Source organism: Festucalex cinctus, chromosome 8 (genome assembly GCF_051991245.1).
Source record: "Festucalex cinctus isolate MCC-2025b chromosome 8, RoL_Fcin_1.0, whole genome shotgun sequence".
NCBI classification, from domain to species: domain Eukaryota; kingdom Metazoa; phylum Chordata; class Actinopteri; order Syngnathiformes; family Syngnathidae; genus Festucalex; species Festucalex cinctus.
Window position 1 is genome coordinate 8,734,201 of NC_135418.1, and position 24,249 is coordinate 8,758,449.

The 24,249-nt window shown below is 37.6% G+C and overlaps 1 long non-coding RNA gene across 1 annotated transcript; it reads left to right on the forward strand.

Annotated features, from left to right (window-relative positions):
* The first annotated feature begins 7,108 nt into the window (after positions 1–7,108).
* LOC144024519 (uncharacterized) lies at positions 7,109–10,463 on the forward strand. Its single transcript, XR_013284791.1, has 3 exons — positions 7,109–7,709; positions 8,413–8,656; positions 8,757–10,463. It is a non-coding gene; the product is annotated as an uncharacterized LOC144024519 (long non-coding RNA).
* Positions 10,464–24,249: the final 13,786 nt, after the last annotated feature.

Below are 24,249 nucleotides of genomic sequence, written 5' to 3' on the forward strand. Positions count from 1 at the left end.
ATTCACATTGTTGTGACATCCATCCATCCATCCATCCATCCATTTTCTTAACTGCTTTTCCTCACAAGGGTCGTGGGGGTGCTGGAGCCTATCCCAGCTGGCTTTTTTTTTGGGGGGGGGGGGGTATCGATATATGGTTTTATGTATCGATAGTGGGATATGAAAAGGCGTATCGATGCAATATCGATATAATCGATATTTTGAACCCAGCCCTACTTGATAAAAAAAGAAAAAGAAAGAAGGAAAACACACTGAAGCCACGTGTACCGTGTTTTATGGACCACAATACCAATGAACAGCTCTATTTGAAAACATATTCATTCATAAGACGCATTCTTTGCGAAGCGTTTTATAGCTTATTCGAATTGCATTGTATTTTTATTTATTAGACTTAGTGCGGTCACACTAAGTTCAGACATATATCGGTAGCGCTGCATGTCTGGCTTGCTTTTGTTCACTGTGCACTACACGTGGGTTTCTTCGACAAAAGTAAAAGTTTGAACATGGGTAGTCAATCTGGTGACTAGCAGAAACGCTCATCTTGTGTTGGTCGGCAGCAATAAGCAGAGGACTACATTTCCCATGATTCTTAGACACAGAAGCAGTATGACGAAAACATAGATGCCTGTTAGCATGTCGCGCTAAGTGAAGTTGAGGACATATGATAAAGTTTGGGTTTATGGATTGGATCAGTTCTCATAAATAACAATCCGATACCGATCCAGTGTATCGGATCGGACCATCCCTAAAAGCTACACCTCTCACGAAGGTGCATACGACATGCATATGTACGTGCCATGTGGTACTGGCCACTGGTACTATATACAAGCCATGGTTGCTATGTTGATAGCATGGCTTATTCATGTTGGCAAGTTCCCAAAAATGAAATGTTAACGGTTTGATGTGGTACGTACATGCAAAAACTTGAAGTTGGAGTGCAGCTTGTCCACTGTGCAGTATGAAGATCACTTATTTTTTAGTACAAAACAAGAAAATGTTTACACTTTGAGAAACACTATAATTATGTAATTTCCTTTTGGACCAAACAGAATATATAATAATATATATTTAAATATATATATTTATTTATGTTTGCAAAAACTTGAATTTGGGGTGCAGCATGTGCACTGTGCAGTAGGATGTTTTTTTTGTTTTTTTGTTTTTTGGCACAAAACAAGAAAACGTTTCAATGTAAAAAACAAAAACAAAAAAAAACAAATACAAAATATTAAGACAAATAAAATTCTTTGAAGCACTATAATTATGAGTTCCTTTTGGATGAAACAAAATGTATTAAATTAGTTATTGTAAAATTTAAAAAGGTGCAAATGTATACATTTAAACTACTCAAAAATTAGTATTAATATATTTTTATACTTCGATTAATTTCACAGCCGTAAGTGCAAATGTCAGTCGGATTGTGAAAAGTCTGTTCGTGTCCATGCACTCAATATTTGGTTGTGTGTCCTTTTGCATGAATGACTGCATCAATGCGCCGCTGCACGGATAAAACAATGGCATTGCATAGGTGTCATGGCAGCCCAGGTCGCTTTGATAGCTGCTTTCAGCTCATGTCTATTGTTGGGTCTGGTATCTCTCATCTTTCGCTTGACAACAGCTGATAGAATTTCTATCGGGTTCAGGTCGGGGGAGTTTGCTGACCAATCAAGCGCAGTAATAGCATGGCAGCTTTTGGTACCTTTGGCAGTGTGGCCAGGGGCCAAGTTTTGCTTGAAGATAAAATCAGAATCAAGTTCAGATTCAATTTTTCAGTGTAATGATTCCAATTAAACAATTATTAAAGTTTAGCTATTCAAATTCAGTTCCTAGTGGCACACATTTCAGCCCATAAGAGTAGTTTGCTTCTGAGAGGTGTTTTTTTTAATTTATTTTTTATTGTAATTTTTTTTATTATTATTTTTTAATCCCAGTATGAAGCCAATTTGTTATTATTATTATCATTATTATTATTATTATTATTATTATTATTATTATTATTATTATTATATAATCACTAATGATTTCATGGTGGTCTTCTGTACTAAAGTAAATTTTATGGCTGGGTCGTCAGACACAGCCTTCAATGTGTTATATTAAAAAAACAAAAAAACAAACAAACAAACAAAACAAAGCAAAACAAAAAAGACAGGCAGATAAAAGGATAGCTGTATATGCCCTTAACAGAGAAATGTGAACCTTGGGTGTCGGGTGTCAGTAGTTTTACTTCCTCTCATGAATGTCTGGAGAGGTAACAGGGGTCAAAATGTGTACTGTGTAAGTTTTGTTTTTCTATACTCCATCATGTTTAATAAAAAAAAAAAAATCAAATGCATATTACAAATATAAATAAAAAGCAAAGCTACATATTGTCCTCTGTATGCAATTAGTGTTTTTTTTTTGTATCACTGTATTGATGTAGACAGCACAGAATATATAATTATTCCATTGTTCCGCATTTAGAAGTAAAGAAGCTTTGCTTGTTGCCTAAAATAAATTTGGTAAAACTGTGTTCATGATAATTAGGCTTCTGTTTATTGGGCATTTGTCACTTGAGGATCATTTACCCTATTGTTTTTTTTTTTTTTGTTGTTTTTTTTACATGTCAAAGTTTAATAGTATTTAATTAAGAACATAAAGAGTGTATATTTGCACAAACACGTACGTATTCACGGTACAATAAGTACTCGAAAGCTTCTTAAGTCCTGTTTGATTTCGTGTTTGTGTTTTTGTTGTTGTTCAGTTCAGATTTCTGCCAGAGGAGGTCAGTATTGTCAAACAATGTACAGGCAAACTTATACTTGACATACAAAGCATAGGAAAGTGGTTGATGTATGGAGCCAAAACGCAAATGAGTTTTGTAATGAAAAATGCATGATGGGGGGGGGGAGATGCAGAAGGCTTCAGATTTCCCATACATTTTTTTTTTTTGTTAAATTCCCCAGTTTTTGTTTTTCATGTGCTCTTGGACTCTCCCCTAGATGCCAAAACACTGCAATTAAAAAAAAAAAAAAAGAGAATAATAAATAAATAAATAAATACACTGTTAAAAAATAAAGGAACAAAGTGTTCCCTTAATTGTATTGATTTTTTTTTTAGCAGTAGGCTACATATATACAGTGCTCAGCATATATGAGTACACACCTTTCAAAAAATGTAAAGATTTTATTCAATATCTCAATGAACATAAGAGCAATTTCCAAAATGTTGACCAAATGTTTTCTGTAGAATATCGGCTTAACTCACAACATGAACGTAAAGTTGAGAGTAGAATTCATAGATTACAAAATCTTCAGTTTAATCAAATTACTAATGCAAAAAAAAAAATCATGCATCCCACAACAAAAATGACTACATCCAGTAATTTCTAGTACCTCCATGACTGTTATGGATAGCATCATGTCTGCTAGGTCTTTTTCATGTGGTCGACTTATTTGAAAGAGAAATTGTGTTTAGTCCTAAAAATTGTACAAATAATTTATTTGTGTATATTTAGAAAAATGCTACAGTATATAAACCAATTTATTTGTAATATGGCAATAGGGTTATTATAGTTTTGGAATTTTTCATTTTAGTTAGTTTTTATTAGTTTTCAGGGTGGTTCTGTTAGTTTTTATTAGTTTAGTTCTTAAAAAAATGCTTAGTTTTAGTTTAGTTAGTTTCAGTATTAGTATTATTTAAAAAAAAAAGTGTATTACTTGTGCACAATATTTAAGAAACACCATGGGAGCGACGTCATCTGAAGGTGCTTTTCTATTAGCTGCTGCAAGATGACCCTCACTTCTGTGTGACATACTTTCAAATGTCATTATTCTGGTTTATATAAAAATAAATCTACTAAAAATCACATTTAAAATCATCCCCAAAGGCTCATGCATTAAATTAATTACCAAAGACTAAAACAAAGGACATGTTTGCTATAATTATAGTTAGTTTTAGTTAGTTTTGTAAACATAAAATGTAGTTTCAGTTAGTTTTTGTTTTTCAAAAAGCATTTTCGTTTTTATTTTATTTCGGTAACAATATCGTTTTTTTGAATTTTAGTTTTAGGTTTTTCATTTCATTCATTCATTCATTAGTTAACTAAAATAACCTTTAATGACACCTGTTTGTTGATACCCTCCCTTCTTATTTTGATCATCAACATTTTTGTTTTGTTCATTTTTTATTTTTTTTTAACTGAGTCAAATGCCATTTTTAGCATATGTCGCGGACCACTAAAAAATGGACGGCGGGCTGCAAATGGCCCTCGGGCCGCAGTATGGACACCACTGGTGTACTCATTTATGCTGAGCGCTGTACATAGCATATACGCTGCTCAAAACAATTAAGGCAACCCTTTGTTCCTTTGTTTGAACAGTATAAATAAATAAATAAATAAATAAATAAATAAATAAATAAATAAATAAATAAATAAGGGCGGCACGGTAGTCGAGTGGTTAGCACGTCCGCTTCACAGTTCTGAGGTCTCCGGTTCAAGTCCAGGCTCGGACCTTCCTGGGTGGAGTTTGCATGTTCTCCCCGTGCCCGCGTGGGTCTTCTCCGGGTACTCCGGTCTCCTCCCACATTCCAAAGACATGCATGGCAGGTTAATTGGGCGCTCCGAATTGTCCCTAGGTGTGCTTGTGAGTGTGGATGGTTGTTCGTCTCTGTGTGCCCTGCGATTGGCTTGCAACCAGTCCAGGGTGTCCCCCGCCTACTGCCCAAAGCCAGCTGAGATAGGCGCCAGCAGCCCCCGCGACCCTTGTGAGGAATAAGCGGTCAAGAAAATGGATGGATGGATGGATAAATAAATAAATAGTGAGTAAATAGTCAATAAAAAGTGAGTGTGAAAACCAGAAAGTTGAAATTGGAGCATGCTGGCCTCACTTAAATCAGCTGTCACGGTGTTTCTCTCTTCCAAAGTAAATCCATCCATCCATCACTTTCCGCTTCCTCCTCACAAGGGTCACGGGGGCGCTGGAGCCTATCCCAGCCGGGTAATGGGCAGTAGGCTGGGTACACCCTGAACTGGTTGCCAGCCAATCGCAGGGCACATAGATAGGAACAACCATCCACACTCACAATCACACCTTGGAACAATTCGGAGCGCCCAATTAACCTTCCATGCATGTCTTTGGAATGTGGGAGGAGACCGGAGTACCCGGAGAAGACCCACGCAGGCACGGGGAGAACATGCAAACTCCACCCAGGAAGGCCGAAGTCTGGCTGGGTTCCAACTACTGTAACCACGATTACCTTCAAACTCATATCCAACTCATATTGTTTTCAAATGAAGCTACTTAACTTCATGATACATTTATGCATGCTTTTTTAAAAAACTCATTTGTGTTGTGTACTGAGCGGTTTGGATCCCAAATGCAGACACAAATAAGATTTTATCTATTTATTCACATCGAGAGGCAGAAACCCAGAGACGCAGTACACAGGACAGGTGGACAATAATCCGGCAAACCACACACAATTCTCAGACTGCACCTACAGAGTGAATTGTAAAGGACTAAAGAACGACATCACATAGGTCCAGACATCACCTAAAGGATTAAAGGTTGACATCACGAACATCACATTTTGTAAACAGACACTTGTTACATCAGTACCTGACACTTGACGTCACGGTCATGAACCCACACTGAACAGGACATGAACTCACCTCAGTTGAAACTTGAGACAAAACATCACTCAAACATCACCCCTTCATAACACCATCATGAAAATTTGCTTCTCAAACAACAAATTAAGAGGATAATGAATTAATGTGGCCACCTGCCCAGGGAGTCATTAATTCCATAACCACCACTGTTTATTACTGCATCATGTCTCCTGACAGTTGGACTTGAACTCTCAAATGCTTCTGCTGTTTCATGAGCTGCACAAGTGCATAATTTTTTGTTCTTCATCAGCCATGTTTGATATGGCCAATAGTGTGCTGTATTGTAGTGTAGAGGGCAGCGCTGGGGGGCCAATGGTACAGTGCTGGCTGGTTGCCAGGTGTGGAGGATAAGCAGGATATGGAGAGAACAGAGGGCTGGATGGAGGCAGGGAAGCATTTTGGAGTCTGTTGCTCCAGGCAACAGCCTCCACTGAGACCACCACTGAGATGAATACATGGATCTTATGGCAGACAAAAAAAAAAAAAATGCTATAAAACACATTTGTATCCTTTAGAATATTAACAACAAATAAGAAAACAAAACATATCGCCATTACGTTTTCAGTTCTACCAAATGTTTTAATGCAGATTAGATTTCCATTGGCTTTTCCAAATGAATGAAACCAGTCGACTACCTTGCCCAACTGCTTTCAGTTGTCCAGCTGGGGGCAGCAGAGAGCTGTTGACAAAGTATAGCGCAGGCACTGCAAGGGATGTTGACTGTTGAATTGTTGCAACTTTTGGCTTATCCCATCAGGGCTCGCCAGCGAGTCACTCGCAGGATTTGCTTGGCACATCTTTTAAACAGCCAGCCAGATGTGCTTCCAGACACAGCCCAGCCATTTTTTATTTTTTTTTGGCCCAACTTGGGACCGGCAGTGTCTGGGTATTGGCAAGTTAGCCAGTAATCGGAAGCAGCATTGAATGCAGTAATAAATAAGTGTGTACATTAATAATTATTTTAAATTCAGATTACTGGATGGATCACACGGATCGATGAATGTTTTCTTTTCTAAAAGGGATTTCTGATAAACATTGACAACAGCAAAACATCAATTCAAGTCATCCAATAAGACTTCATTAAAGAACTACTAGATCAGGGGTGTCCAAACTTTTTCAATTGAGGGCCACATACAGAAAATCAGAGGGGCGCAAGGGCCACATAATGATATGAAGAGAAATTGTGTTTAGTCCTAAAAATGTGTTTTTATTAGTTTTATAAATGCTTAGTTTTAGTTAGTTTCAGTATTAGTATTTTTTTTTTTTTTTTAAATGTGTATTACTTATACGGAATATTTAAAAAAAAAACTGCCATGGGAGCGATGTCATCTTTTAGTGCTTTTCTATTGGCTGCTGCTAGATGATGTCACTTAGTGTGACATACTTTCAAACGTCATTATTCCGGTTGATATAAAAATAAATCTACTAAAAATCACACCAAAGACTAAAACGAAGGACATTTTTGCTATAATTATAGTTTTAGTTAGTTTTGTAAACATAGGATGAATTTCAGTTAGTTTTCATTTTTTAAAAAGCATTTTTGTTTTTAATTTATTTCGTTAAAGGTACACTCAGTATTATACAGTGGCATCTAGTGGTGAAATAATAAATCATTCGGAAAAAAAAAACAATTGTTTGTGTTAGTAGTATGTAAAAAGATATGTTGTATCGCATAAACGTACTTTTTTAAAATATAACGGTTAGTCTAGAAATCGCAAATTATCTTACATGTCCGCGCCTCGCCTGCTAGTGTCTGCCATGTTTCGCCGCCATCTTTCTGCTACGGGTGCCGTCAAAGACAAATTTCAGCGCTCCATTTCTTAACGCGTTTTTGGAACGCACTTCCGGTTTGTATGGCGACCGCATGTCCACGAAGAAGAAGAGTTTCCGGTCCCCGAAGAGAGCATTATCAAGCATCACACTTACTTTGGGAATTTATTTTATTTCAGCGCGACAAAACAAGAGTTTATATTGTAGCCGCATTTGCCAGATGGAGAGAAATGAGGAACAGACTAGGTTTGGGACGTGCCGGTGCCTTCGACTGCTTTCTACTTGACCGGTAAGTAAGAGTACATTTGTGTTTACGTTTTGAGAGCGAGAGAAAAAGTATACTCCGTACTAATTAATACGATGTTCGTACCTTTGTTTTACGATCACTGTATCTGTTGATTAGCAACTCCGCACCACTCGAACGATTTCGTTATGTAGCTACTTGCTTTGAAAAAAAAAAAAGATTCCCGCTGGCACGTTATATTTAGAGTAAATGCGCAAGTTATTGTGTAATGTAATGTAACTGTGATTTCGGAGGTATATTTGCCCATAACTTCAATAGAGAATCTAAAGCATACTGTATTAGTGGAGGAGTTGAAAATTATTTTCGTTGTGGTTGGTGAAAATAGTGTTCTCGAAATTAATTTTCGGCAGGGAATAACTTTCTGGACTTAAATGCTGGCTGTACCGTAAGCACTGCTAGAGTCTGAACTCTCTCACTCAAGTGTGTACTGGTCCATTGTGTAATTGGGTGCACAAGAATTTACAGGCTGCCACGTTTTCCACGGAAATTCGACAAGCAAGCAGCCTTTGCATATTCTATGCAGTATGCAGTCAAGTTACTTTTATCTAGCTAATACAATGTTTTGGGCCCAAAAACTAAAGATCTTACCTCTATTTTGGGGGCTTTGTTGGAAAGTTGGTGACATATAGTAGTATCATCAATTATTCTATTTTATTTTATAATTGTGTTTTTGTTTGTGTCACACTAGATCAACAGCCAAACTTGAGGGGTTCCAGAACCATATTCTGATGTATACAAGCATTCATGCACCGTTTAAATACATCACCGACCTGCAAGAAAAAAAAATATCAAGGGGAGAGTCAGCAGCCATATTGGAATGCCCCGAATGAGGACACTTGAATGGAGGACCCCAGAAGGCTTCGGTGTTGTACCACCAGTATCTCCACCTACCATATCTGAGCTGCAACAAACTGAAGTCAGCCGACGTCTTGGTATGTCATTTACATATGGACGGCATTGCACACTACATGAACTTTTTGTGTGAAGCAATACGGAATGGTCACATGTACAAGCACCACTTGTTTTACACAGGACCTGCTGACCAGGTGTCTGAAGCCATGGAGTGACTCCTCCCTCACTTTCCTCAGCAAGCCTTTGAAGAATATGATATCATCGTTGGTGGGAACATGCCCTCACTCCATAACATGTACTTGTGCAGTCAAGGAGCATGTCAAACTTAATAAAACCAGCAAACATTGAAGTGACTTCATTTTTACTGCAGTCTGTTCACAAAATCAATGGACAAGCCTTCCTTAATTTTGCCCCAATAACATCATAGAGTAGGCGAAAAGTAGTGTTACAGATCATACTGTGTTCGGGAGAGTTTGAGGAATGTTGCAATGTTAATGGGGGGCAATGTCAGCACACACACACACACACACACACAAAAAAAAACCCATCATGGTATTGAGTTAATCAGATATTTTAGCTGTGTACAACACATACCTGCTCTGTAACACTACTTTTGGCCCAAACCTGTATGTCTATTTTCCATATTTTGAAATGCACAGCGTATTGGTAAAATTCTGGAACAACTGCAATTCATGTAGCTCATTATATTCTAACAGCATTTTTTTTTTTTTTTTAGTTAATATGTTCATTTCATGTAGACTTTTATTTTACTTTATTTTATTCATTCATTTTCATGTACTGTACCTTACATTCATTGGCCAATGAAGAATTCCTTGTCATTGCAAGCATTTATAATAATTCTCCAGGCTTTTGATGTTTTACATTTCTGGTCATGTAAAATAGTGTTAGGTTAGGTGTCGAATGAACACTGCATGTTGACGCCAAAGGAAATAGTATTTTTTTAGTTATTCAAAATGTACAAATTAACACACAACAACAATATACAAGTTATACAAACTACAACAACAAGTGTCAGACATGGACTAATTATATGCCAGGTAAAAAACCTTTGTATTGTCCTCAAGGATCTGGGAAAGTGTCACTTATTTGCTACAAGTCCACCAAGGTGCTGCAGTCTGGGATCCAGGTACAGGAAATCATGGTGGTGCTGATGTGGGATCCAGGTACAGGAAATCATGGTGGTGCTGATGTGGGATCCAGGTACAGGAAATCATGGTGGTGCTGATGTGTCAAAAAGTATTTCTTGGTGTCAGTCTATCAGCTGGACTTGGATATCTTCATGTTCCTCCATGGTCATTTCCTGTACGAGTCTCTGCAAGAAGGTAACAATTGTATGTCAGATGAGGTACCAAACAATGAACTGAAAGTCACTGAGCCAATGAAGTACATTATTATATGAGCAAGACTATTTGTGAAAGCCATGTAAATTCCTGCACATCGAAGTACAAGGAAGCTGTTGTATCTTCAATCAAAACTAATTAAGTTGCTTAGTGATATTTATTAGGTAAAATTGTTCAACATGGTGACAAATCGATATCTGAGTAAAGGGTTTCAAATGTTTTTGTAAGCAGCACTTTTCTGAGTGGTTAGTAGCAACAAGACACGGGGGGGTTACGAGTCTGAGTTGCAGATGTGTCGTTCAGTTAACACCATTATTTTTGCACGATATACTAAACATATCAGCAAACTATGTAATCTAAATACCACATATTCCAAGCAAAGGTATGTTTTGAGCCATTCACATGCATGCTCGAATGGAATTATTTTTCCATGATGACATAATTGTACGTTACGAGGCACCGCGTTCTCTTCCTCGTCGTCTCTCTCGCCCCCTTTGAGATGGTCCACATGTCTATAAAACGTATAACATAACTGTGTTCTCTGTTGCATGGTTTAGTTACACTAACAAATATGAACATAGATAGCCATTATCATTAGCTGACGTACAGTATTTCCAAACAATGCCGACAAAAATATTAATTCTGAAATTAAATGACTAAATCACAATTATTAGGGATCTGTACAGTATGTCTAACAAATGCAATTAACTTACGTCATCACTCGAGGGAATACCAGAAGTTGTTTGCGTTCTGTTCCGGTGAAATTGGTGGTAGGCTGTTGAAGTAGGGTCTCTCTGGGACGCCGTAGTTCGTGTGCTTAAAATCATTGCATTATCTTGTTTGACCGATAGATGGCGGTCGTGAGCTACACACTGGGGCTTTAACAAAATTGTTTATTTGAATTTTAGTTTTAGTTATTTCTTTAGTTTTAGTTAAAGCAGCTCTATGTAAGATTTTAAATTTCAACTCTCTACTGCCACCTGTGGCCGAAAACAAACTGCACGCTCGTACACGCTGCGCGCACTCGTACGTGCACGACCTCAATACTGAAGACTGGGCTCTTCATGTACAATAAAACTTTTGTTTTCAGAGGTAAGAAGTTTTATAATGTTATACAAAGCTGGCCACTTCACGGAATGAGACTCTCGATCCCCACTAAACAATTGATGTCCACGGGACGTGCAGATCATATTGCTTTAGTCGGTCGCAGTCCAGTCATGTGCTGTACTCCAAAACGATGTGCAAATTACGTCAATTAATTGGACCTCATTCCGATGTTAATATGCAGTTACATATTGTAATCACCCCGCTCAACGGACGTCAACCTGATTCTAGTCATTATTAGTGTATGTCGCCCCCAGTCTAGCGTCATTGTGCATGAGCCGAAAGGTGGGCTGTCATTTATGGAAATTGACGATTGTGAAAAACATATAGACCCATTCACTACTTAGTGTGATACGGCCATGAATGTTATCGCCATTCAGTAGTACCGTTCACATTCCGTTAGCATAATGTAGCTACAATAGGCTGTTTTCATGGAGGAAAATAAGGCGACATTTAGCCTGATTGAAACGCCGCGGAATGGAACGTCTGTTCTTCATAAAGTCATTCTGTTCTATTACATTCAACTTTGCCGCCCCTTTCACGCTAAATGTTGCCGTCCACCTCACTTTCACCCCAATAGTTACGACCGAGAAGTGATCGATCTTGAGGTTACTGCTATTTGAAAACAACACTTTTTTTCTAAATGTCAAGATACTCGCTTCTTACCTTTTGGAGTAGAAAGAAAGCCAACTGTGAATCACTTTTCTAATCCAAGTCAGATCTCAACTCTCTCCACCGCTGAAATGTCAAACCAATGTTCACTCTCGTTCTTGCGTGTCGGTCACTATCAAGTTTAGATTTTTTTTTTTCATGGGACTTGACATTGTTTTCATTTATTTATTTTTTTAAGCAGCCTTCCGTGGAGTAACAGCGGGTGTCTGGGGCAGCGAAAATCTGTACTAGTTCCGTCTTCGCGCGACAGGAAACAACTGACGATGACGCGAATAACGTCACATCCCGCAGACAGAGGGCGGGAAATTCGAAGGATTCGGACCGGACGCTTCCTAAATAATATTGGCCAGAGGCTTGTAGGAGTACCCATTGTGAACAGCTAAGATGTTGATCTACTAATTAGAATATGTTTCCGTCATAAATGGTCAAATAAAAAGGCTATAAGATATTTTTTGGGGAAAACCTACATAGAGTAGCTTTAACTAAAATAACCTTTAATAGCACCTGTGTTTTTCGACACCATCCCTTCTTATTTTGACCATCTCCAAACATTTTTGTTTTATTTTATTTGAACTGAGTCAAATGCTATTTTTAGCACATGTTGCGGGCCACTGAAAAATGGACGGCGGGCCGCAAATGGCCCCCGGGCCTTAGTTTGGACACCACTGTACTAGATAATAGGTTTCCATTTTATTTTTATTATTTTATTTTTTTGCTGATCCCATGGTCTCTTTGCATGAAATGTACTCATCTTCTCCATCCAATTTCAGTAGCCTCACCGCTCGTTCTCTTCAGAGTTGTGAGTAACTGGAACCTGGCCCAGTTCCCGCCAGCTGAAAAGCAAATAATGTCAATTGTAAAACATTTTTCATACAATTTACAAATGTGTTGTATTGTGTTTTCATCAGTGTTTAGACTATAAATACTGATTTTTAAAATGAGCTTTATATATTAGATCTTTTGAGATTCAGGACATATTTCTATACTGTAAATGTCGGGCCAAGCTTACTGGGTGGGATCCAGAATTGACTCTAATATCTGCAGACGAAGCAGCGATGAGGAAATCCTGGCAGCAGACAAAGGTCGTAAGTGTGTTCAGATGATGCGCTCCGACAAAACTCCAACAACCATTTGGCCGCAGGCTACTATCTAAATCGAGCTGACTTGTAGTTGAGATTAAAATACGAGCAGCAGATCAGATCCACTGAGACAAAGCATCTTATTTGGTCAAAGCTGCTGGTCAGACAGATGTTGTCAGGATACTTCAACTTTTTTATACTGCTTGTATCATTTGTTTTGTATGTCTTGACATTGACATGTACTGTACCGCAGGTTCTTGCTTTCCCTGTTTAGGTTCTACAAAAATAATATGTCACATGGCTCTTTGTTGTGCAGATGTATCAAAAATAATGTATGAGCTTAGCAATATCATACAGTCCACCAGTTTACATTGATTGTTTCCCTTTTTTTTTTTTTTTTTTTTTTTTAAACGTCTTCTGCGGCGAGGAGACTAATGGATGCATTTGTGTGCTGCACCAGAGCTGTAACTCATCAAATGCTGTTTGGCTTCAGCATTACAATGGGCAGATATGACACATTGGCCTTTTCAGATATAATAAGGCCAGAGAAGGCACATCTTTACTTAAGATGACTGAATGTGAAACACCAGAGCAGTCTCTTGAATTTATTATTGTAGTATTTTCTTTTTTTTGTCATGTTCTCTATGTAATAAATAAAAGCATCCTCACCTGAATGCTTGTAGCGTTATTTACATTATAAGTAACCTGATGTTTTGTGTTCTGAATGGGCCAAACTGCTGTTTCAAAGCAACTTAAGAGTAAACCTGAGCAGACGTTATACGTCTCAATTTCTGGACATAGTTTTAAGTTTTCAGTGCCATTGTTAAGCTTGAAGCCTGTGCCAAAGATTGACGCCTGAAGGGTTGCTCCCACCATATATCCCATCTGTCACCCTAAAAAGTTTTTTTTTTTTTTTTTTTTTCTTTTTTTTTTTTTTTTTTTTTTTTTTTCCTGAAGCTGATGGACTACAGCTTGCTAGTTAGTTGTAACAAAAGTCATTCTTCATCATGAAGATAACCAGTTAACAAAGGATTGCCTTTGGTTGCACTCACTAGCCTGTGGCCTTTCACACTCCTCTTTGACTAGATGGTATTGCTTTATTGATCACGGTTAACACTTTCCTAGATCAATAGAGTGGTAAGTGTATTAATGCATGACAAGTCTCACATTAAACAAACACAAAATCATTTTTCCAGAACATTTCTTTCTTGGCTAAAGCAAAAAATTGTGAAGCATAAATCACGATAAATTCTTTAAAATTGATTAACTGTACCTTTAAACTACCGTTCAGAGATTTGTAAACAATGTATCCATTACATAAAAAAAATAAAAACAAAAAACACCATACGAGGATGTCTTCCACATTTTTCTTTTTTTTTTGATCCACTAATTACCCTCATCCACCTCTTTTTCTAATCAGTTAATTACTTGCATAATTAAAAAAAAATGACCCCAATATTTTGAAATGAACAAATATTCTGTATGTAAAATACATTTACTTTAATGCATGTAGTTATGTTGATTGTTCAAACACAACCTTTCCTACCTTTAACGTATCCACTGTCAAGCTAAAGGTTCATTCAAAATCAATATTGTGATTAATCTGTGTTAATACATGATTACAGTTTTTTTTCACAATTGCTACAACACTAAAATGACATGCATAACACAATTATTTAAAGTGACACACAGAGAGCAAAACCTCAATTCTCAAACTCTGAACACATTTTCTGATTTACACACATTTTGCAATTCAAAACGGCAATTTTTTAAATGCACTGAACACGGTTCACCTGCATAAGACACAACAATGGGACATAAGGTCACATGTTGCCATTGCAAAACACTGCCATTCAAAATGAAAATACGTGAGCTAAATGGCCAAACACCTCAATGGTAATTGTTACCACCTCAATCAGGAAGTAACCACTAAAAAAAAAAGAGCACAGGTGAGCACTTTTTTTTTTTTTTAACAACAATGGAAGACGTGGCCGAGAGGAAGATGAAAGACGTGGCCGAGAGGAAGATGAAGGAGGGTAAGAGAGGGAGGGGAAGAGTGAGAAGTAGGAGCAGTTTAAGTTCATGGCCAAAGAAGACAACTTTCAAATGAAATCAGAGCAACCAAAACTATATGTAGTTTTGGTCGCAGTGCTTCCTTTTGAAGGATATGTGAGAATTTTGTAGTTCGGGTGTATGGTTTTGTGAATTGTGTTGCATATTTTGATAAAACCAGACTTGCTTGCAAAATTGTGTTTCAACAATTGGAAAAAACAGTAATGCGATTTTTCGTGATTAATCAATGAGTTAACTTTTACAGCACTAGAAAATGAATGTCATCATTTATTTTCACATGTAACTTTTTTTCTGCATGCACCAACTTTGGGGATATTTTTAAAAGCGCTATAATAAGGTGAGGATGTGAGCGGGAGTATGTTTCACCATCCTTGGCGCAGATCACAATCTAATTCTCTCTTTGTCATCTGTCACCATCTCTTGCAACCCCCTTCTTTCCTTTCAGCACCTCAGCAGATGGGCAGTAGGCATCTCTCACTCTGTCTCTCCCTCTCCCGCTCTCTGTGGGGAGCAGTCTTTTGATGGTTTCACTCGCCCTGCGATCTACATCCCCTCCCGCTGCCTCAGGGCCTCGCTCGCCATTGTCTCTATTGTTTGCTCTTGAAAGTGGGTTAAGACAGACAGCAGCAGTGGACAGAAGGGATGAAGGGCTGAGAATGCTGGGGGCAGTGATTGCAAAAATGACCAGATCAACCTAGAGGGGTGGGGCATAGGAGTTCAAGACTGAAATGATGAAGAGACGCGGGAGGGGGGTGGATTTGTTAAATAGAAACAGATTAGTGAGAGATGACATGGATAAAACACATGGTGGCAGTTGATAAAATATCTGATGCAGAGTGGTAACAGACATCTGTGACATATAGATAATGAATTTAAAGTTAACTCATTTTATACAGTAGTGATTCATATTACTGGGTGCGGAAAGTGTAGGGCAGTGGTGTCCAAACTACAGCCCAGGGACCATTTGCGGCCCGCCGTCCATTTTTTAGAGTCCCGCGAAATATGCTAAAAATGGCATTTGATTCAGTTCAAATAAAATAAAAACAAAAATGTTTGGAGATGTTCAAAGTAAGAAGGGAAGGTGTTGAAAAACACAGGTGCTATTAAAGCTTATTTTAGTTAACTAAAATTTATGAAATAACTAAAACAAAAATTCCAAAAAACAATTTCGTCAACGAAATAAAATAAAAACGAAAATACTTAAAATGAAAACTAACTGAAATTACATTTTATGTTTACAAAACTAACAAAAACTATAATTATAGCAAAAATGTCCTTCATTTTAGTCTTTGGTGTGACTTTTAATAGATTTATTTTGATATCAACCAGAATAATGGTTTGAAAGTATGTCACACAAGTGACGTCATGTAGCCGCAGCCAATAGAAAATTACCTTCGGATGACGTCGCTCCCATGGTGTTTTTTAAATATTGTGTATAAGTAATACACATTTAAAAAAAACAAAAAAACAACTAATACTAATACTCCCTGCAATTGGCTGGCGACCAGGTCAGGGTGTATCCCGCCTACTGCCCAGAGCCAACTGAGATAGGCTCCAGCACCCCCCGCAACCCTTGTGAGGAGTAAGCGGTTCAGAAAATTGATTGATGGATAATACTAATACTGAAACTAACTAAAACTAAACTCAACTAAGCAGTTATTAAAGAACTAAAACTAATAAAAAACTAACAGAACCCTCCTGAAAACTAATAAAAACTAAATAAAATGAAAAATTCCAAAACTATAATAACCCTACCGCCATATTACAAATTAAATGATTTATATAGTGTAGCATTTTTCTAAATATGCAAAAGCCCAAATAAATTATTTGTACAACTTTTAGGACTAAACACAATTTCTCTTCATAGCATTATGTGGCCCTTGCGTCCTTCTGATTTTCTGTATGTGGCTCTGAAATGAAAAAGTTTGGACACCCCTGCTATAGACCCTTCTAGTGTGACATCACGTTGAAGACAAGTGCGCCCCTTGCGATGGAGGGAGGGCGTCAATGCGAGTAGGTCAAACAGTTGATAAATAAAATAGCTCAAGCAGTTGATAAATCTGCGACCAATGCAAAAATAACAATAATCCCGCGAGCCCCCCCATCCACAGCCTCGTGCTGGACAGGCCATAGACTATTGAAGCCACGGGGCCGCCATCTTGGTACTCCCAAGAAACGTATTTGGCTCCAAAATGCCTCCATGTGTAGTGGTAAACTGCACAAATCGCCATTTTAAAGGCTGTGGACAAACATTTCACCTGTAAGTATAATTGAAATGCAAAGAAATTGAAAGATGAAAGAAAAATATTATTTTTTTTTTAAGATGAAAGAAAAGGAGGGTACATACTGTCCATTTGTTATACTTGTACATAGTGCCATGCCCTAATTTTAGAGCCGTCTGTCTAATCTGCTGTATTTGTTTTACAAGGCAGCAAATTAAAAAAAATACATATTTTCAGTTATTTCTTCTTAAAAATATAAATTTTCAGAGAATGCTGATGTGATTTTTGTTTGTCTATAAGCGTAACCATAAAACCACGTTTTTTTTCCTCAGACTATAATCATACACCAAAATCTGAAACCGTTGCACCCCCAATGTGGTATCCATAGGCACCACTTTGGTGACTACTGAATTAGGGTATCCATCCGTTTTCTATACAGTGTGTCCTCACTAGGACCAAACTGTATTATTTTGTTACCAAGGAATTCAAATTTTAAAATAATTACCTGAGTTTAGTCACATTCGTAATATAGCTTCAGGGTGAAACTAGTTTATTCACACTTTTTTTTTTTTTAAATTCAAACGTCATCCACTGGCTTCAGGCTGACTCATTTCCCTTCCCAGCATGAAATCAAAAAGTGTGCTGTCTAAATTATGTAAACCGCCATGCGTAAGTGATGACTAGAACACAGTTTATAATAGTGCTTCACTGTAGACCTAATTTGTGTGCCCTTTCATTTGACTTAAATGTATTTGTCTTCTCTGCATCATTCATTTCCCAAAAAAGAATACTATATTGGGGCCAACTGGAGGTTGCACTGTACAGTTATATGCCCTCTGGATGCAGCATAACCGCTCTAGATTGTCTGATCCAAAACAGCACAAAGGAAAATGTACTGTAATTGTAACAGAAAGTAGATATTTGACCAAAACATTTTCATTTTAGATTTAGTAGTACCAACAAACATATGAAGATCTCGGCCACGGCCAAAATATATCTTCCAAATTTGTAGGTTTTTGTGCTTTGGAGGGTGCGCAATCAAGCCAGGTGGAACTAAGCACAGAAAAATAGCAGAAGCAAGGCAGGGGAGCAATGGTAATCACAACTAGACTAAGTGCAATTTCTGGAGAAATTGCGTGGGAATGCTGAAAGCAAATTGAGAGATAAATTACGACATTATAACCTCCTGGTTAGTGGACAATGCGTTTTACCAACTCTGCCACTGAGCAGTATCAGACACCTGGTAATGATGATAAGTTATATATGTATATATGTGTATATATATATATATATATATATATATTTATGGAAGTGGGCGTGGAAAGTGATACTTAGAAAAGGTTAAATGTCTGTCCAATTGAAAATGAATGGAGAAAAGTTGATATTAAATGTTAAATGCTGTAAGTAATGTGGAATCAGGCGATAAATACCCCAGGAGCCATGAATTTTATTATGTGGGAGTTGTTACGTGGCAAAAAAAAAGTGTGGAGAATAAAAATCACAATAACATATGTGGGAATGCTGAAGCATTCCCACAATAAATCCAGAACTTGTGAATAGATGCTGGGAACTAAATACAAAATAACTGACTGTTGACAATGTGGCACACCTGGGGCCTATTTCACAAAGCACCTTTAGTGAGAACCCTGGGTCAAGAAACCAAAGTCAGCTTATAAAAAATGTACGTAGGGGAAGGTAAGATTGATCAGCGATTAGAAAAATTAGACACAAGGGAGACTATCTAGGCAGAGGGACAGAGTGGGAAAAACAAGAGGGTTCACTGATTGAGGAGTTTCTTGGTCAGCAGGCTGTGGGGGACGGCATTCAGACGGATGGTGTGCACGGGCGACGGCGTGTGCTTCCTGCTGTGTCCTTGTATGTTTGATTCATTCTGTCATGATTCAAGGGTTTACTTAATGATGGTGTGAGGGCAAACAAGACAGGTGGACCCAGGCACAGGGAAGCAGAAGAACGGGACGGGCACGGGAACAAGGGTATTCTCAAAATAGGATTTATTTGCAAAAAAATCAAAACAAACTTATGGTGTAGCAGGATCAAAAATAGTAAATGAACATTGTCCAAAAAACATGATGTCAAGTAACAAGAAAAAAAAAAACAACCACAACCACAGATTAGGAGCAATGTGATTTGACAAAGGACAACGTGATGTGATTAATGTTTTTATAATGAACAGAATGACTGAACAGAAACTGGGAAGTAAATACAAACATACCGATGAGATAAACAGGCACACGTGGACAAGACACGCGTGACTGGAAGTTGTTGATTGGTAGACGGTAGACACATGGAACAGAACTGATGAAAACAGGTGGAGACAAAGACGTAGGCTAATGACCAGACTGGGAAGGCACAAACGTGACACTGGGAAACAAAATAAAATTTGATCAAAACAATGCAAAGCAAATCCAAAAGGTCAACAAAAAACGCAATTCCCTCAATAGTCGTAATCCCCGAGTGTGACAATCAGGTGCATTGTAATAAATGACATTCTCAATCTCAGTTTGAGCGAGTGCATTATTAAGGAAGTTCCTCAACCTGAGCTCATTTAGACTGACTCGGATTCACTCAGTCAGCGCACAATCTGGGATGACTCATCTGTTGACAAAGCGATGGTGATGGCCTGTTAGTGTGACTACTCTTCGCTGTGTTCCAAGTAGCACACAGGAGTGTATTAAGACTCAGTGTTGCCTCGGGCAGTGAAGTGTCATGCCAGTGTGTATTCAAAAAGTCTTGTATTCAAGTTGTTTTACGTATTCAGTGCAAGATACACAGCAACATATGAACACTGTAAAATACTGTAGCTATTTATTTACAAGTCACTGCAAACGAGATGCGCTGTGAGTGAGGAACGTGGGCGGATTGAGGCTTGGGGAAGCCCATTCACGATTGGCTTTGCTGGCAAAGATAACGTGCATGCAGTTGTGTAGTGATAATGTTGCTTATGTTTGCATTTAGTTTAATTCTATTTAAAACATGAAGCATAAAATGCACATGTGTTATGACTAGTGTTGTTCCAAAATAATTTTTTTGGCCCCCAATACCAGTGTTGCCGGTAACGCGTTACTTAGTAACGCGTTACTCAAAAAAAGTTGCTTTCTAAAGTAACTAATAGATTAACGCGTTACTTTATTCTACAAAGTAGTCTGATTAAAGTTACTGTCCAGAGAATCAATGCGTTACTCCACATTTTCATGAACAAGGCAAACTATCTCACTTTTGTAACAGTCACAAACAACTACTGCTAACTACGAAGATGAGGCAGAAGTCATTGATCACCACACTGAATTCAGCCATGGTCTGGTCATGAATGGTTTGCACATTCAAAACAAAAGTGATGGTGGCTTCATATTTCTTTTGGCTGGACGGTAGGTTTATTTCATGTCTTAAATTTATGTTTCTGAAATACTTCACAATGTGCAAATATTCTGTTTAATTGTGTTGGTGTCTGTCTAAAGGTTAAATATTTATATTTAACATTAAATTATCAACCTTTTGTTTTCCTGATCCTTATTTTGAAGAGAAAAAACAAACAAACCAAAAAACAATTATAACTGTCAATAACTACTAATAAATATTTAAACTGATACATGTGTACACACTGGAATAGCGGAACAAACAAACAATAGAGGAATTTAGGGGATTTTCATTTTCAACCTGGATAGATTTTTATTTTTTGTTTTATAAAAAGTATTTACGTTACAAGAAGTCAAGAGAGACTGCCTATTTTGTTTTTCATAAAAAAAACCTTTATTTTCATGTTAAAAATGCACTTTCAATAAAGTATTTGGAACTCCGTTTCTACTGCATTATTTTTATGTTGAGATGGTGTTATCGGCAGCTGCTGAAAGTAACTAAAAAGGTAACTTTTAATCTAACTTAGTTACTTTTAAAATCAAGTAATCAGTAACGCAATTTAGTTACTTTTAAAACCAAGTAATCAGTAAAGTAACTAAGTTACTTTTTCAAGGTAACTGTGGCAACACTGCCCAATACTGATTCCGATACCCAGTTTTGCAGTATCGGCCGATGCCAACACCGTACCAATACCAGGTTGTTTTTTTGTCTCAACATGAAAAAGCTGCCGTGCCATTAGTTCAGAGCATTCAAGGGCCAATAGGATGCCTTGGTTCGGCAGTGAACACATCACACGTCAGTGAATGCTGTGCACGAGCAAAACACATTATATATTAGCGTTGGAAATAATGGCATCAGCATGTTACTTGTTAGTAGTCACCGATGCACATTCCACCGTTTTAATGCAATATTAGGGCCTTTGTTTCCGAATAACTAATAATGCTAACCTTGCGATTGCTAATTGTGATTCACTCAATGGAGTTCTCCACAATATCAATCTGGGACCGTTCCAATGTGATCTTATAGGGAAAGATGGGACATTCATTTCAATACTTCAAGCTGATTGGGCAATGCGCAACTTGTACGCGGCTACCAAACGTTTGTTTTGACCAATCACGGATGAAAATTTTGTTGTTGTTGTAGGTTTGTTACGGCCCTGGGCCAAGTCTCGATGCAATTGTTTGCCATGCCTCTGCCTTTCCCAGATGATTGCACCTAATTTGTCACACCTGGGGGGCTGATTAGTTCCTAAAAAAAAAAAGATTGAGCCACACTTGAGCAGACTGGGCTCTCTCCACCTTGAGTTTTCTTTAGTTTTGTTAGTTTATTTGTGTTGGACTTCCCATCATTGTCTTTGTTTATTTTTGAGATATTTCTTTTTAAATAAATGTTTGCCCTGTTTTTCCTGCCATTCACCTGCTCCATGTTTTTCTACCTACCTGTTTAACATCCTAACATCCTCTGGCATCTAACAAGGTTGCTTGCATAAGGAGGTTGCAAATAAGGAAATGAGACTCACCCAATTAGAAATTCAACAAGTCTATACATGTAAATTTGAATTGAACAGATCATTTCAGATCATTTATGTTCCTTCCCTTTTGGCCATTAATATTTTGGTAATATCAATTAAATACCCTGAATAAAGTAAGCCGTAACGTCAATTTTTCACCGTGAGTTATCAAGCCCTTCACTGACTGAAGCTGCATGGCTAGCTGACACATTAAACCCACATAACCTCCATCAATTTGTCCAAAACGCACACGATGTGTGATAAATAATGTCATATTAATTTATAGGTTCAGGTCTCGAGTTTCACAAGTGGCTACAATAGGCGTTTGAGGCGTTTAATCATTATCGACATCTCACACATCTTACACTTCTTTTGGTTATCAAATGAGTACATTTGTTAAAAAAAAATAAAAAATAAGGATTTAAAAAACTTAATTGAAAATTGTGGAACTGAATGTCGAAAATTGAATTGAATCAGGCTTGACATTCTGCTTTGCCCTTGCAGGCTTTTTTTTTTTTTTAAACTAGCTTCTCCCGCTAGCCGATCTTGTTAGCTACGCCGGCCTTTGGATCTGACTAACTAGTGGCTCTAGTTAGCTGCTCCAGCTAAATCTGGCTCACTCGATCTTTCGGCATCGCCTGCCAACTCCCTGAAAAATAAATAAGGGACACCTCATCGACAAGGACGTCTGACCTGATTGCCTTCTGATTGCCACTGATGTGATTTTTTTTTGTAGGTGAAACAATTATTATTATTATTTTTTTACTATTTAAACAGTTGAATAGGATGCATACCGTACTTGCACCAGGTGCTAAGTTGCCTTCGCTCGCCGAGATGCTCGTTTACTCTCGCAAAATAAAAAACGGTGGTAGGCTTGCCAAGTGTGGTTGGTCTCTTTCAGCCCACGTAGTGTACTTGCTTCGAAATGTATGCACTTCGGCTGCGTTCTATGACATCTTGTGGTGAACTTTTACACACTGTCAGTTTAAGTAATTGCCATCACTATTCCAATACTTTTGGAGCTGGGTTTGTTTTATAGGTGCACAATTATGGACTGTTGTCACAGTGTAGATAGGGAAGTAAGATAAATAGAAGATTAAAAAGCAAAGGTGAATTCCTGGTCTTGTGTCAACGAGTTACTCTCTGATCATGTTAAGTCTGTGCATTTAATTAGGCCAGCCTAAGCCACACACTAATTAAATTCTGCTTGGTTCCCATCTTGGCAGGGTAGATGGCCAATCACCTCAAAGGTCGTACTCTGGAGGAATATGACACATGCATAAGCACACACGGCACACGCACACATGTTTATGTATTAAAACTGAATTGATATGTCTGTTCAAGTTGGCGGGTCTAATAGCAATAGACAAAGATCACATAAAATGGTTCACTTCACAGACTTACATCAATGTATTTAATTATCTGTCTATTTATTTATTTTGAGACATAGTCGAGTCATGTATGTGTTGAAAGTTCTCTGCAACCTGAAATGAATTCACTAATTCAGATTACTGAGATATATTTATGTGATGAGCATAGAAAAATAGTTCATCCAATCCATGCTGACACAAACAAGCAGGGCAATATCAAAATTAATTCCATGTGAGAAGACAGTCCAAATCAAATGCCAAGATGGGAATTAAAGCTCGGTCAAGGACATTAAAACTTGCAATCGCTTCAGCGTGTGATCTTTAAAACACACACTGAGTCAGTGTTGGCAGGTTAACAACGCTTGAGTGATGGAGGTCAGATTTAATAGAGTGAAATGCCACTGGAAAAAAAATTGTACTGTGCAGCCTTTTGTTTGCTGATTATATGATTAGAAAACATTTGAGGCCTTTGCCTTTAATACTGCAGCTGATATATTTCATTGCAATCTTCAATCACTGGCCACTTCATTCGGCACGCCTCAACAATATAATACAAGAAGCCAACCTGAGCTATTAATTTGTTTGATATTGTTGACACTGAATCTGTTTACATGCATATAAACTCAAGTTTATTAATAGAGCAAACAACCATTGCTGCATACAAAGTGCTGTACATGGACAGGGGTGTATTTAAAATTGTAGAGCTGTTGCTTCAGGTGAATGGATGGCAGTGCTGCAGACTAACATTTTTTTATTTTTTTTATTTTTTTCTACAAAGTAACCCCTAACTTCAATTTTTAGTAGTGCTGGAAGAAAATATAGGGATGCACATGGTAAATTGAATACTGTATTTTACATTTTGTTCCATTTTCACTATGTTACTGATAACTACTTGCAGGTACAACAA